This window comes from Limulus polyphemus, unplaced genomic scaffold (assembly GCF_000517525.1).
Source record: "Limulus polyphemus unplaced genomic scaffold, Limulus_polyphemus-2.1.2 Scaffold1544, whole genome shotgun sequence".
Taxonomy (NCBI): domain Eukaryota; kingdom Metazoa; phylum Arthropoda; class Merostomata; order Xiphosura; family Limulidae; genus Limulus; species Limulus polyphemus.
The window spans coordinates 141,931-154,653 of record NW_013667154.1 but is presented as its reverse complement, the minus strand read 5'-3'; the positions used below and the strand labels follow the sequence as shown (position 1 = coordinate 154,653).

General features: G+C 32.4%; 1 long non-coding RNA gene across 1 annotated transcript; it reads right to left on the bottom strand.

Annotated features, from left to right (window-relative positions):
* Positions 1-7,801: 7,801 nt before the first annotated feature.
* On the bottom strand, positions 7,802-10,540 carry LOC111086907. Its single transcript, XR_002611621.1, has 2 exons — positions 10,262-10,540; positions 7,802-8,323 (listed from the first exon to the last, which is right to left on the bottom strand). It is a non-coding gene; the product is annotated as an uncharacterized LOC111086907 (long non-coding RNA).
* Positions 10,541-12,723: the final 2,183 nt, after the last annotated feature.

The following is a 12,723-nucleotide window of genomic DNA, read 5'->3' as shown; positions in this document are numbered from 1 at the left end:
AAAGTTGAAAAAGAAGCGTGGATTACCTTTAAAGATGTTATTGACAAATTTTTAGAAAGGACAATGAGGAAAGTTGAAAAAGAAGCGTGGATTACCTTTAAAGATGTTATTGACAAATTTTTAGAAAGGACAATGAGGAAAGTTGAAAAAGAAGCGTGGATTACCTTTAAAGATGTTATTGACAAATTTTTAGAAAACAACAAGGACCCAAATTACGAAAATATTGCCAATAACATGCTCCATAAATTCAAAGAATTGGGTTGTAATATGAACTTGAAAGTTCATTTCCTACAATCACTTATTGACTATTTCCCTGAAAATCTCTGTGCCGGTTAACAAATATAATAATATAAAATGTAAAAGTTTTTTGTTCTTCCCGATTGTAAAAAATACTTACGTGATAGAAAAAAATGAATATTATTTTTGAAATCTGCGTAGCTGAATTATGGAAAATCCGTTATTAAAACCAAAACAAATTTTATGAAGTTTAAATTCGCAGGCCTGTGTTATTTAAATAGCAACAAAGCTTTCTATCAACGAAATAACTTGGAAAATCATTTTTACACCAAAATTCTTTGATATTCGTATTTTTTTTTATTCTAGCCATGATGGTTTTGTTATTAGTTTACCCTATGTGCCTCAATATTTTTAATTATTAAAAAATTAGCTCATAAATTTGTTTGTAGAGTATACTCGCAGATACAGGTGAGGTGTATTTTTAAACCTAATTGTTTCCTCAGTCCTTTGTTGTTGTTTTTTAAGTCAAGGACCATATTCCATCTTTACAATCTTCTTTAGTTGTCTATAAATTAACTTGTCCCTGCTGACAGCAAGGTTACTTTGGTTCTACCAAAAGAAAATTATTAACATATGTTAAAGAACATGTTAACCTAAGATCACTGGTTAAGTCCAATATACTTATACATACCCTATGTGAATGTAACGTTCTTGTCCATTCTAATTTGTTTAAGATCCTGGCTAGGGCCAAAGATGAACAGAGACTCTAAATGAAATATAGTTTAGTGATATATAAACTGAGGCCCAAAATCAACGTTCTCAGTTCCGTTAGTACTTTAATGTTAAAGTTATAACATTGTAGTAGATTTTGTCTAACAACACATTTTAGTAGTATTTTTTCCTTTTTTTCTCATCTAAAGATGGACTTTGCTAATTAAAAAGCTCGTGGCCATTTAAATGTTCAAATCTCTTAAATGAATTATACGCATTCACATTAATTAAAAAGAAAATCTAACAAAGAAATACAAGTACATTACACAAGCATAAATAAATACAACTGAATGATCAACACACAAAAGGAATAGAATATTTACACAATTATAAACAATATTCACACGTAATATTATGTTACAGTCTACACTCAGGGCATCTCACTTTATATCAAACAGATTTTCATGTACTTCTGTAAATATTTTACTGGAGATAGTGGTCATTTACAAAACATTCGCCAAAATGATTCGATCTAAGATGATCATCAATATTTCTTCATTTCAGAAACCTGCAGAACATATTATACACATGAAATACACGAAAGCAACGACAACTTAAAGTTAATATTTCTATCATAATCTAAGACTGACGAGTAGTGTGTAGTTATCGTTAATGATTAAACATGCAGCCACTGATGCTAATACGTCGCAGAGATTTTGCACCATGTCTCACAATTTATTGTTCATGACATGTTCAATCAATACTGAATAAGCTGCTTCAAACATTTTTTTAATACATATTTAAAGTTTTACGCTGGAAGTAAAGATATGAATATCCTCCTCAGCTAGATCAGACAAACATCTTTTTTTGGCTACCTTCATCATAGTTAAGGTTCGACCGAAGATCTTTAATTTTCATTGGAATATTTGAGAAGTATTGCAAAACACAAGTCAGTTTTTAAGAGATAATTCGTGAATATAAAAATGATAAACGACTTGTAAGGTTATTTCAAGTGTTAGACATTTACATACTGTGCTGATATGCCCAAGTGAATCGAATCAGAAATGACAGTGTTAATCCGTTTCTTACATCAAAATTTATACAATTGCAAGCACTGGTAGTCTTTTTGCATTGTATAGCATAAACTCAGACTATTCCTCTTTTCTTTTTTTTCCAGAACTTTATATAATACATTAGGCAAAAAACTGACAACACTTTCACCTTTTTTGAAAAAAAAATCAATGTAACGTTTTAAGATCTGTTATCTCTTTGTTGGAATATTGTAACAAACGTGGAGCAACTTGTCCAGTATTCCTGAAATGTGCTGTGAACTTTAAATAATTTAAATATTGAAACATAAGATTTTATTAAGTGTACACCAAAGGTCTTTTCTACTGACAGTTGACCAAATACGAAATTACTGTTTATCAAACACTTATTTATAAATGAGTGAATATTTGGTGCTACTATAGCATGCAGTGTACAAAGATATTTACACTATAGTGTGCGGTCTACCCCTGTGTTTCCTCTATATGCCAACATAGCCAAGTAATCCCTGTGTTTCCTCTATACATAGTGAAGAAACAGAGCATGAACTTAACTTATCAAATTCCAATATATTCTGCAAAGCCAACACTGATCTGGAATTACTGATTAAAGAAACCCTCCACATCAAACAACTTTCATCAACACTGAACAACATGCAGTCTTCGTATAAATTGCACATTTTCTAATATGTACAGTATTTTGTTTGTTACTCATTTAATTTTTATGTTGTTGTAGTTTTGATGAAATTACTGTTATTATAGCAATGTATTTTAGTTAGTTGCTTAGGAATTATGTAATTCTTTTATTTTGCTTTAGATACTGAATATGGAATTTGTTAAAGTCCGAAACGTTTATCTTAATCCCCTTGTATTATAAATAAAAAATGTTGTTTATCGTTACCCTACAGATTTATTTATTACTAGTAGATGTACCCGTGCGATGCACGGTGAGAAGCTTGTGAAATTTTATTTTATATTTTAGTTTTTATTTATCGAAAAGCAATAACTAACATGTGACTTAAAAACATCTGACTTAATATAAGTATCTATATAAACAATGTGGGAACAGAAATCCTTCAAATGATTGATGGGATTTGAAAATAAAAGCAATTGTAGTATTAATCTTTTATCAGTTATGAATATAAGTAATGTTTCTGTTTTTGTCCTAAATATGCTAGTAATGCTTGAAAGTACATGGACTATATGTATATCCCATGTAAGGAAAGAGGAACTTGGAGAACTTTCACGAACAGCCCTAGTGGCCACCCCCACTGACTGATCTGTGTTTAGTCCTCACTGAAGCTATGAAATCTATACATTTTGAAAGCAAAATCACATCTTTTTGGAACATCGCGAATCATTCCTAGTTTTAATCAAAGCATATTTGACAGGTCTAAATTTAAAAGCCCATGAGGAGTTAGAGGACAGACAAACAAACTTCTTTCAAATTATATTATATTTTGTACTATTTCATGTTTGTTTCTGTTTTGTTTTGGATAAAAAGTAAATACAGTAATAAAGTACATAAAAAGAAATTAAAAAAGAACAATGTTGTAAACTATTCTATGTTTAACAATCTTTTTTTTCAACTTTCAATTTATTCTTTGTATTTCATGATACATAAAGTGATTTTCATCCACGAAACTAAAATGTTATCACTCTGCATTCTATTACACCATTCTTTCTTTATCCCTGAAGAAAGAAGGAATACCTGTTGAAATCAGTAGGGTAAATTTTTATTTTATGTAATCATGAATAATTAATAGGCTTCAACATGCAAGTATTAGCTTGTTTTGTTTGTCTATCTGTTTCAAATTAAGCACAAAGCTACACAATGGGTATCGAAACCCGGTAGCTAGCGTTGTAGGTCTGCAGACATACCGCTGTGCCACTGGGGGAGGAGGGCGCAACTATTAGTAAAATCAAAGTTAGACTATGTTTCATGGTTTAATAAAAATATTCAGCATTCATGGAGGAGTCTTCTTTGACTCATTGTGTACTGCAATTGAATAAGAAGGAGATGCCCCTCCATGTAACATCTGAGTTATCATCGTGACTGATATGCCTGCACCTACTGGATTTAATTTAAGAAGGCTGTACTCATACCAGACAAATCACAATTCTTGTGCAATTTTATACTGCCAGGGAGGAGCTCATTAAATTAGCTGCATTTACTGGAAAGTGCCACCTTATTCAGCGTGTTTGAACATGTTCCACCACTAGGGTTTGTTTGTTTGTTTATAATTATGCACAAAGCTACACAATAGGCTATCTGTGCTCTGCCCACCATGGGTATCGAAACCCGGTTTTTAGCGTTGTAAGTCCGCAGACATACCGCTGTGCTACTGGGGGGCTCCACCACCAGGGTATACGCAACTCAAACAAAATGTCTGAGTCCAATAGAAGATGCCATTTTGTCCAATATGTTTGCACGTTTTCCATTACCTGGGCTTTGCCTTTGACTACCTGAATTGTGTAACACATGTTCAAGACGCCTGTTTGTGGTGCCATTTTAAATAGAACTAAATGTGATATCATATGAATCAATGTCAAAGGTAAAACTAACCTATTTTCGCAGGCTTACTATGATGCTTAATTGGCCTAGGCTTTGAATTTCAATTGAATAATATGCCAAAACATGGTGCCTTGCTTTATAAGCAGTATTTGGGGAGAAGAAAATACCTTGTGATTTGAAAAGTATGAAATGAACAGTTCAAACTCCCAGTGAAAATTTCTGGCATCAGTTGAAAAGTAGTGTTGCAAAAGAAAAGCCAAATAATCTGCGGAAACTTCGGTTAAATACATAACTTTTCTCTTTTTATGTACAGTTAGGTAACATCAATTATGAATGCATACAAATGGATATTAGATAACCTAAGCAGTGAGGAAAAGACACAACGATTACTTTAAACGTCGATTTAATATCTCATTAAAAGTCACAAGAATTTCATTTTTATATAATCCCCTTAATAAAGTTAAGAATAAAAACTCGTTAGAAACTGTGTGAATATCTTGAATGTTTTGTTAACGATAAACAAGGTTGAAAATTATATTCCCAAATGTATTTTTCCTTTAATCACACTTGTGCGATGAGTTTTTGGTATACTGTATAACTGGAATATAAAAGGTAAACATTTGTTACTGTTTCTTTATATTAGAAATAATTTCGTAAAGCGGATCTCTTACTACAATTACATATTAACAGTTTGTTAAAATCATAAATAATATTCAACGTTAAACTGATACACAATTAAAAACATCTTATTTAGGCCTATCTATGGCCTATGGCCTATAATTAACAGTTTGTATTTTAATCTATTGCCTTATATATAGTCTAGCAGTCTACGATTTAACTTTAAGAAAACTGCAACACAATTGTTAAATCAATCTAAGCAAACAAAAGGGGGTTGACTAGCGCAGGGGGAAATGATCAAAACGGAGGATTTAAGTTGGTAAAGATGGAAAATTTTCTTCTATTTTCACAAAAATGGATGAAGTATTGTCAATAATTGACAACTAGAATTTTTGATGAATACAAACTGTTTCTTGGGCAAAATCGATTGAAAAATTCAATATAGAAATTACCTTTACCTTCAAACACTAAAATGTATTTAATTAAACTGTTAGCAGAGATAAAAAATCTCTCCTGGATGATCTCTAACGTGAACAGCTTGCATGATCATGACCATTCAGGTCACGTGAACACAACAACCAAGAAATCTTCCAAAAAAATCTATACTTGAAGTGCGGTCTGCCTCTGTTAAGGTGGGAGATTTTAATAATATTTTATTAAATATTTTATTATTATAGCTTAAATCACATTTCTAAGCAAATCAGTGAAACATTTTTCATAATCTATATTTTTGTTTTTTAAGATATTTAATCTGCAACATAGAACGGGTCATTCAAAATCCCAAAAATTAAGTTAATATCGCGTGTACAGTTACTTCAAAATAACATTAAAAGATTTCTGTAACTGTAAAGAACGCCTATTCTCAGCTTTGAATTAAAACGGTAAACATTCACGGACGAATGCAACATGTCTCCGCCACGCAATCCCAACGTGGCCAATTTTGACAACAGAGAAATCAATAAATAATCTCTATATCGCTGCTTTGGATCTGCAAGAAAGTATCTTTGTACCAAATTTCATGTAAGTTGGTTGACATGCACATGAATAGTTCACGAAAACCCACCCCAAACTGTGCTCGCTGAAAAATTGAGCAAAAGATAAAAATTCCAAAATTGATTTTTGTGCATTTTGAATTGCAATCCTGTATCCGTTATTGTAATTTCTATTTATTTTGAGTTTCTTATATTTTGATTTTTAGCTATATTTATATGATTTTTACTTCGTATTAATTGTTTATTTTATGTTGACGCTGTTTTTCTTTATCAAAAAGGGATTTAGAACTGTCTAGAAGAAAATTTTTCTTCTGTCGTTAATGAAATTCGAAATTAATGACAACATTTGTCGTCTACTTAGTTTCCTAATGAAAAAAAAAATATAATCCTAACCCCTACGTTCGCCTGGATATCCTTGGCAGCTTACAAAAAATAATCATTGACTTTCACCTTCTACAGCATCAACTCGTCAGCTGAGGCTTCGTATTTTCAGGTTAGATAGGCCCAAGGCCAAATCTGTAGTTAACGTCACGGCCACAACCAAGGACAACTGCATCTGCCTCAAAGATGCACACAGGTAAGCCACGCTAGAATCTAGCTGCTAGAGAGTTTGTCTGGACGCTTCAAATCGCTACTGTGTAACAGGTAAAACATATTTCTCCTACGTTTTTAGCTGTTGGTCATAAGAACCCAATATGTGTAATTGTAATTTTTGGAAGAGGTATTACTTTCCGGATGATTTGTATTTCATTCAGTTTTCGTAATTGCATTTTTAAACAAACTTGTAAGTGTAACTGTGTAGTATGTGTGCTATCTGTACAGTTTTAAGTTTCTTCCATTAAATCGTTACATCCGAGTTGTATCTCGACGATAATGATTGATGTATCTTTTTAAAATAATGTTCCCAGCATTCAATGCAGTTTTGTACATCAGAAATATCTGTACGTTAATACATATATACGACTGTATGATTTAATCTGTACGTTAACATATATATATATATACGACTGTATGATTTATACGACAACTCGTTAGAACTACATTACAGTTCTAAATAAGCACCGACTGATATACAATAAGATAGAAACTTTGTGCCATTATATAATAATTGTTGCTCGTCATATTATATATATCTCCTTGCCTTATGCACCCCTCTTTTATTCTCTCACTTCGATATACTTTAATATTATGACAAAATATATAATAAATTAATTTCTTTCAGCAGTGTAGACACCCAAAGAATAATTCTGTTAGGTTGTTATTTCAATCTTTTGATCAAGTTGTACAATTTACTTTGCTCTTAAACATGTAGATTTACACCAGATATCTCAAGTTGTGAAATCTATAAAGCTTGCGAGTAGATATGACATTGCGTGTTTTGCATGAAATTTATGAAGTAAGCGTGGGAGTGTGAAACAGGGCCAAAACACGTGAACATCACAATCCAGAGGGGGAGATTTGAGGTGCCTGCTATATGTATGTCAATGGACATATTTTTTAATAAAATTAATAAGACCAAAGCTATTCACACAAAGCCCTAGTGTATTTAACTTTGAAACCTAAACGAATATTTGTTACAGAGTTACGATCGTGCTATAATCATAGTTCGCTTTCCATTCTTATGTCCATCAACTATATTTAGGTTGTACTTATTTTTATGAGGAATTGACTCATAGCAATGAAACCTAACAAACAGCTTTTTATTATTATAATCAAGAACACACAAATTTAGATTTTTTTGTTGTTGTTAATGATAGCATGTTACTTTCTTCCTTTACTTCTCTCGATATATTCGTTCTGTCTCTCTCATCTACCGGTCTTCTCTTTCTTTTCTTCATTAAACTCCTGCTTTTTATGTTCCTTTCTGAAACCCACGCCGAACCGGTCCCTTTCTTTTCACCTTACACCTGTTTCCCGTATGTCGGATTTTAATGTTTAGTAATCATATAAGGTCTTGTAGTCTCCATACTGGAATAAATTGTGTGGCTAATTTTTAATCCCCCAATTTATTATAGACTGGTTAAAGATCGGCTGCTTTCTCATTTTCTTAACCCGAACCGATGTTCTTTACACCTAACTTTCTGAATATATTCGGGAATGTTAATTCCATTTAATCTTGTTGTTGTTTTGTAATCTCGTAGTTACCCAGGCTCCAAAATTCCAGCGTATCATCACAATGTTGCTCAATTGTTTCACCACTCGGTCTTTTGGGAAAAAAAATAATAATTTCACTATCCATAAATATATTACATTAAAGTTCACAATATTTGTATAGATATTTTAATAACCTTCACAGACTTTTATATCACTGCAACATTTCCAAAAAGGTTCACAGTCTGTATACATATATATATAGGCGGCTGATCACTCTAATCGCTTTCAATTGACTTAGAATTAACATAATCCCCGCATTTCTCAAAAACTGGCCAAAGGCCGGTAGATTTCTTACCTCTCTCAATCCTAATCGATGTTCCTTACACCTAACTTCATAACAATATTAAAATAAATCAGTTGTTAATAGAAAATGTTTCTTTGGCGAAACCTTTACATTTCACATTTTCAAATTGAAAGTTAAAAATTACATTTCGAAAAATGGATAAACCTCAATCATAGCTTTTTTTGTACACTATAAAAGACGTATCATGAGCAAAGATGTGATGATGTTGTAAGTATTAGTTATCTTTTGTCAATATTTCAAGTATTTTTCTTGCGCTATCACAGATAAAAAGAAACATAAATAAGAAAAGTGATGCATATAGAGAAAAAGTGCGACTTATTTTTGCCTGAGGGTGAGTTTGCTAGCCACCAACAACTTAGGAACCCGAACACATGTGTGGCAGTAGCTTTAGCAAATGGGCATTTTTATATGATCAGATACTTACTACCGTTTTATATGTTGGACCGGAAGAATTGATCGGTTCTGACAAGAAATTTCACATTGTGCGTGGTTTGCTTGCTTGATTGAATTTATGCACAAAGCTACACAATGAGCTATCTGTGCTCTGCTCACCACGGGTATCGAAATCCGGTTTCTAGCGTTGTAAGTCCGCAGACATACCTCTGTGCCACTGGGGGGCTTGTGCGTGGTTACTGCTGAATTTGTACAGACAACTTTCTCGTAATATTCAAAGTTCTTGATTTTCATGTGTATTAGTTTAAATTTTTAAATATGTAGATCTTGTAATAGTTTCTCTTACTTGAAATAAACACGCAGTCACGTTCATAGTATAGTTTAGTAAACATTAACAGGGAGAGAGCTGTGATTTTAATAAAAATTTTGAAATAGTTGTTTGTTGTTTGTATAGCTATGTATGATCGCATTATTTTCTAACAATACAATTGAATAATAAAAGCACAAGTTAGAATAACGACTTAACAAAACAGTACAAAAAAAGAATCCAATGGTTCACGACTCGTGTCTGTTGTCGCAAAAACTCGCTCTGCACTTTAGGGCTGTGGGTGCATTATATGAGCGACGGTCAAATTCAAGTATTCGACTAGACAAGAAAAACTCAAGAGTTGTTGATGGGTGTTATTGACTAGCTGCCTTTTCTCTATAGTTCAGAATTTATGTACAAATACCATTTGTGTAGCTTTGTGGAAAAATGCTAAACAACAACAAAAATCTGTACATGTTACTATTTAGTGATCGATGTAATTTTTCCTTTTTTTAAGTTTTGACATAAATCTTAAGAAAAAACAAACAATAAGGTCATCGGTGCTGTGCCTGAAACGATATTAAACTGAATGAGAGAGCAACCTGTCAAGAAATATTACGGTAAAGATCGCAGCTGTCAAGCACAATAAATACAGTATTAATAAATTATTTTATGTTAATAAACATTCTGTTTTCTAGTTGGATATTCTTTAAAACGTACTAAGCCAGCGGCGGTATGTTGTTAACACTAATAACATATTTTCCAGCCCATCATCATTGCCATTGTAAATTATACTGGTCTAACAATATCTAGAAGTTCTCTATTTTCATTTTACTCTTCGTTCTTTGAACTTTTATTTTTAAGTCAAAGATATTCGCAGCTTAACAAGAAAAAGCCTAGGACCACAGGAAGCTCATAGGTAAAATAACAACACTAAAACGGAAAATACATTAGTTGCAAGAGGTTAATGTACACTACTCTCACCTAGTTCTTGAGAACGTAGAACTTTTCTTTAAAGTTTTACACCTACTATTCTTTACAAAACTTGACCTACATAGTAGTAGTGCTATTGTGTTCATCACTTTTTGACTTCCTTCGACGAAATAGGTCATCGTGCTTACTTGATTTTCCTCGCTAGTTGTTTAACTACTTCACAAGTTTTATAGAACTTCTAGTTAGAAAAAAAAATCACTAAATTAAGATAAATTGCATTCAAAACCTTTTAAACAAAAATTTACCCACACATATACAAAACGATCCTCTTGTCAGCCATTTCACTAGATCTGTTAAAGTTACTTGTTACTCACCAGAGGATCTTTTCACCAAGGTTTAGCAAAAATAAAAAAATGCGTAAGAGAATTGTGAAAATATTCAGAACATTTACAATTTTATATTTATGGATTGAAGTAATTGAACAGTGTGATATCGTTACTGCATAATCACCAACTAAACGAAGATACATGCCATCAATCATCAAACAAATAACATATTACCTACACTACCAATCACGAAAGATCAGACACTACGCACACCATAAATCAAACGCTAAGCTTTTACAAACACCACCAATACAAAATACCACACATTACACACACCATAAATAAAATAAATAAGGTATTACATATAACATCAATCACAAAATACCAAACATTACAAGTACCTTAAATTAAAATAAGGTATTGCATACAAATAAATTACTTCAAGTTTCTATGTAGGTTGCTGTTTATTGTTATTCGCACTTCTAACTGCTTTGTGGGTGGCTGGTTACTGATATCTAAACCAAAAACAGCTTGTCTATATAAAAAATGCGCGGCAAAGATAAAAATTACTTGTTATACAAACAGCGACTAAGATAATTGGTATTCGAATGCAGCCGAGGCAATCAATATTATTGGATACATAGTTTAAAATTGTGTGCTAAATAAAGTCTATAATTTGTTTAAAATTATTTCATTATCACGCTTGTCAATTTTATTAACGATAGCACAAGTATGAGTTATTTGTGATTTGGCAACTTTTTTTGTCAATCCTAACATACACATAATCATACTAAAGCTCGCAAAGCAATAGGAACACAATACCTTTCAACCCTCTGCTAGTTGATAAATTACAAACAAAATTGCACACTACACTGTAGTGCAACCCAAGAAACAATGCAAATAATTAGAAGCAAATAATCAGTATGAAAACAAGTAAATGTTTTCTCCAGTAAGATTAGTTCGACACACGTGCACAAATATTTGAATGCATAGTACACTACACTTTCATCATGCATATACTCTGGTAACCACATCAAACTGGGCACCTGTGTACACATTGACTTGCAATGTTTGTTTTCTGGTATAGTCTTGTTAATTCAATGAGGAAAACATGAAATTCAATATTCTCCACACTTGTAAGAGTACACCACATTATTCAAAAGATGAGCTAAAACAGACATCTTAAAACCAATGCTCTATGTCCCATTAACAGCCATCTGACTCCGTGTAAGATATTGCTCAACAATGTTGTGGCTACCATTGTATCGATTTAAGTAGTTTTGGTGACCATCAGCCCCAATGCCACTTACTAATTCAGATATGCTTAGCATATGGGTAAACATTGCACTTCTAACTTCAAAATGCTGCTCTTCAGAGCCAGTTAGTTTATAAAACATAGCTCTAAAAAGGAAATTTCCATCACCTCTAATGCGTTTTAAAGATAGAGCATCTGGCAGGGTTAGAATGACGTCTGATCCACTTGATACACGTTGAACTGGATGTAAAAACTTTAAACCTAGTAAATTTCAAGCTTGTCTCTGCCATTCATCATCAACAGAAAATACCCGTAATTAGGCCATTCAATGATTGGCACAATGGGCATATCAACAGCAGTTATTTCATAGTCTTCGTAAGTAGCTATAGTGGACTAAGGTACTTTATATTTACCCTTATGCTTCATATCCAAGGAGCCTTTTGCTTTACAAGTAACAATATTGGGTACTACCTTAATATTTGTTTTCTTTATAGGTAGAACAGATTTAACGAATAGTTCTACTAATTTTCATTTATGGGTGCCTTCTTTTCCATAGTTAATTGATGCTGCAAATTGTCTTTTTTAAAGTTGCTACTAGACGTTCTTAAAGCATCATTGATCACTGGCAATTTTACATCACACAATTTAGCCCATTTTGCAGGTACTGATAATGAGTCTTTGTCAATGATAGAAGTGCTCTCATAAAAAAAACAAGTACAAATCTTTTGCTCCTTTGTGCCAAGATGCAGTTGTTAAAGTTTCGCCATTACAGTGAATATGAATCTATTTTCTATTCACTAAAATGACACTTGTATAACCAACACCAGCCTTCTTTGTTTGCCTGTAGTGCACAATTTAAACAGACTATCACCTACCTTAATTGAATAACTACTACGCACAGAGTTAATACTAGTCTTTCGCCTTACCTTTCC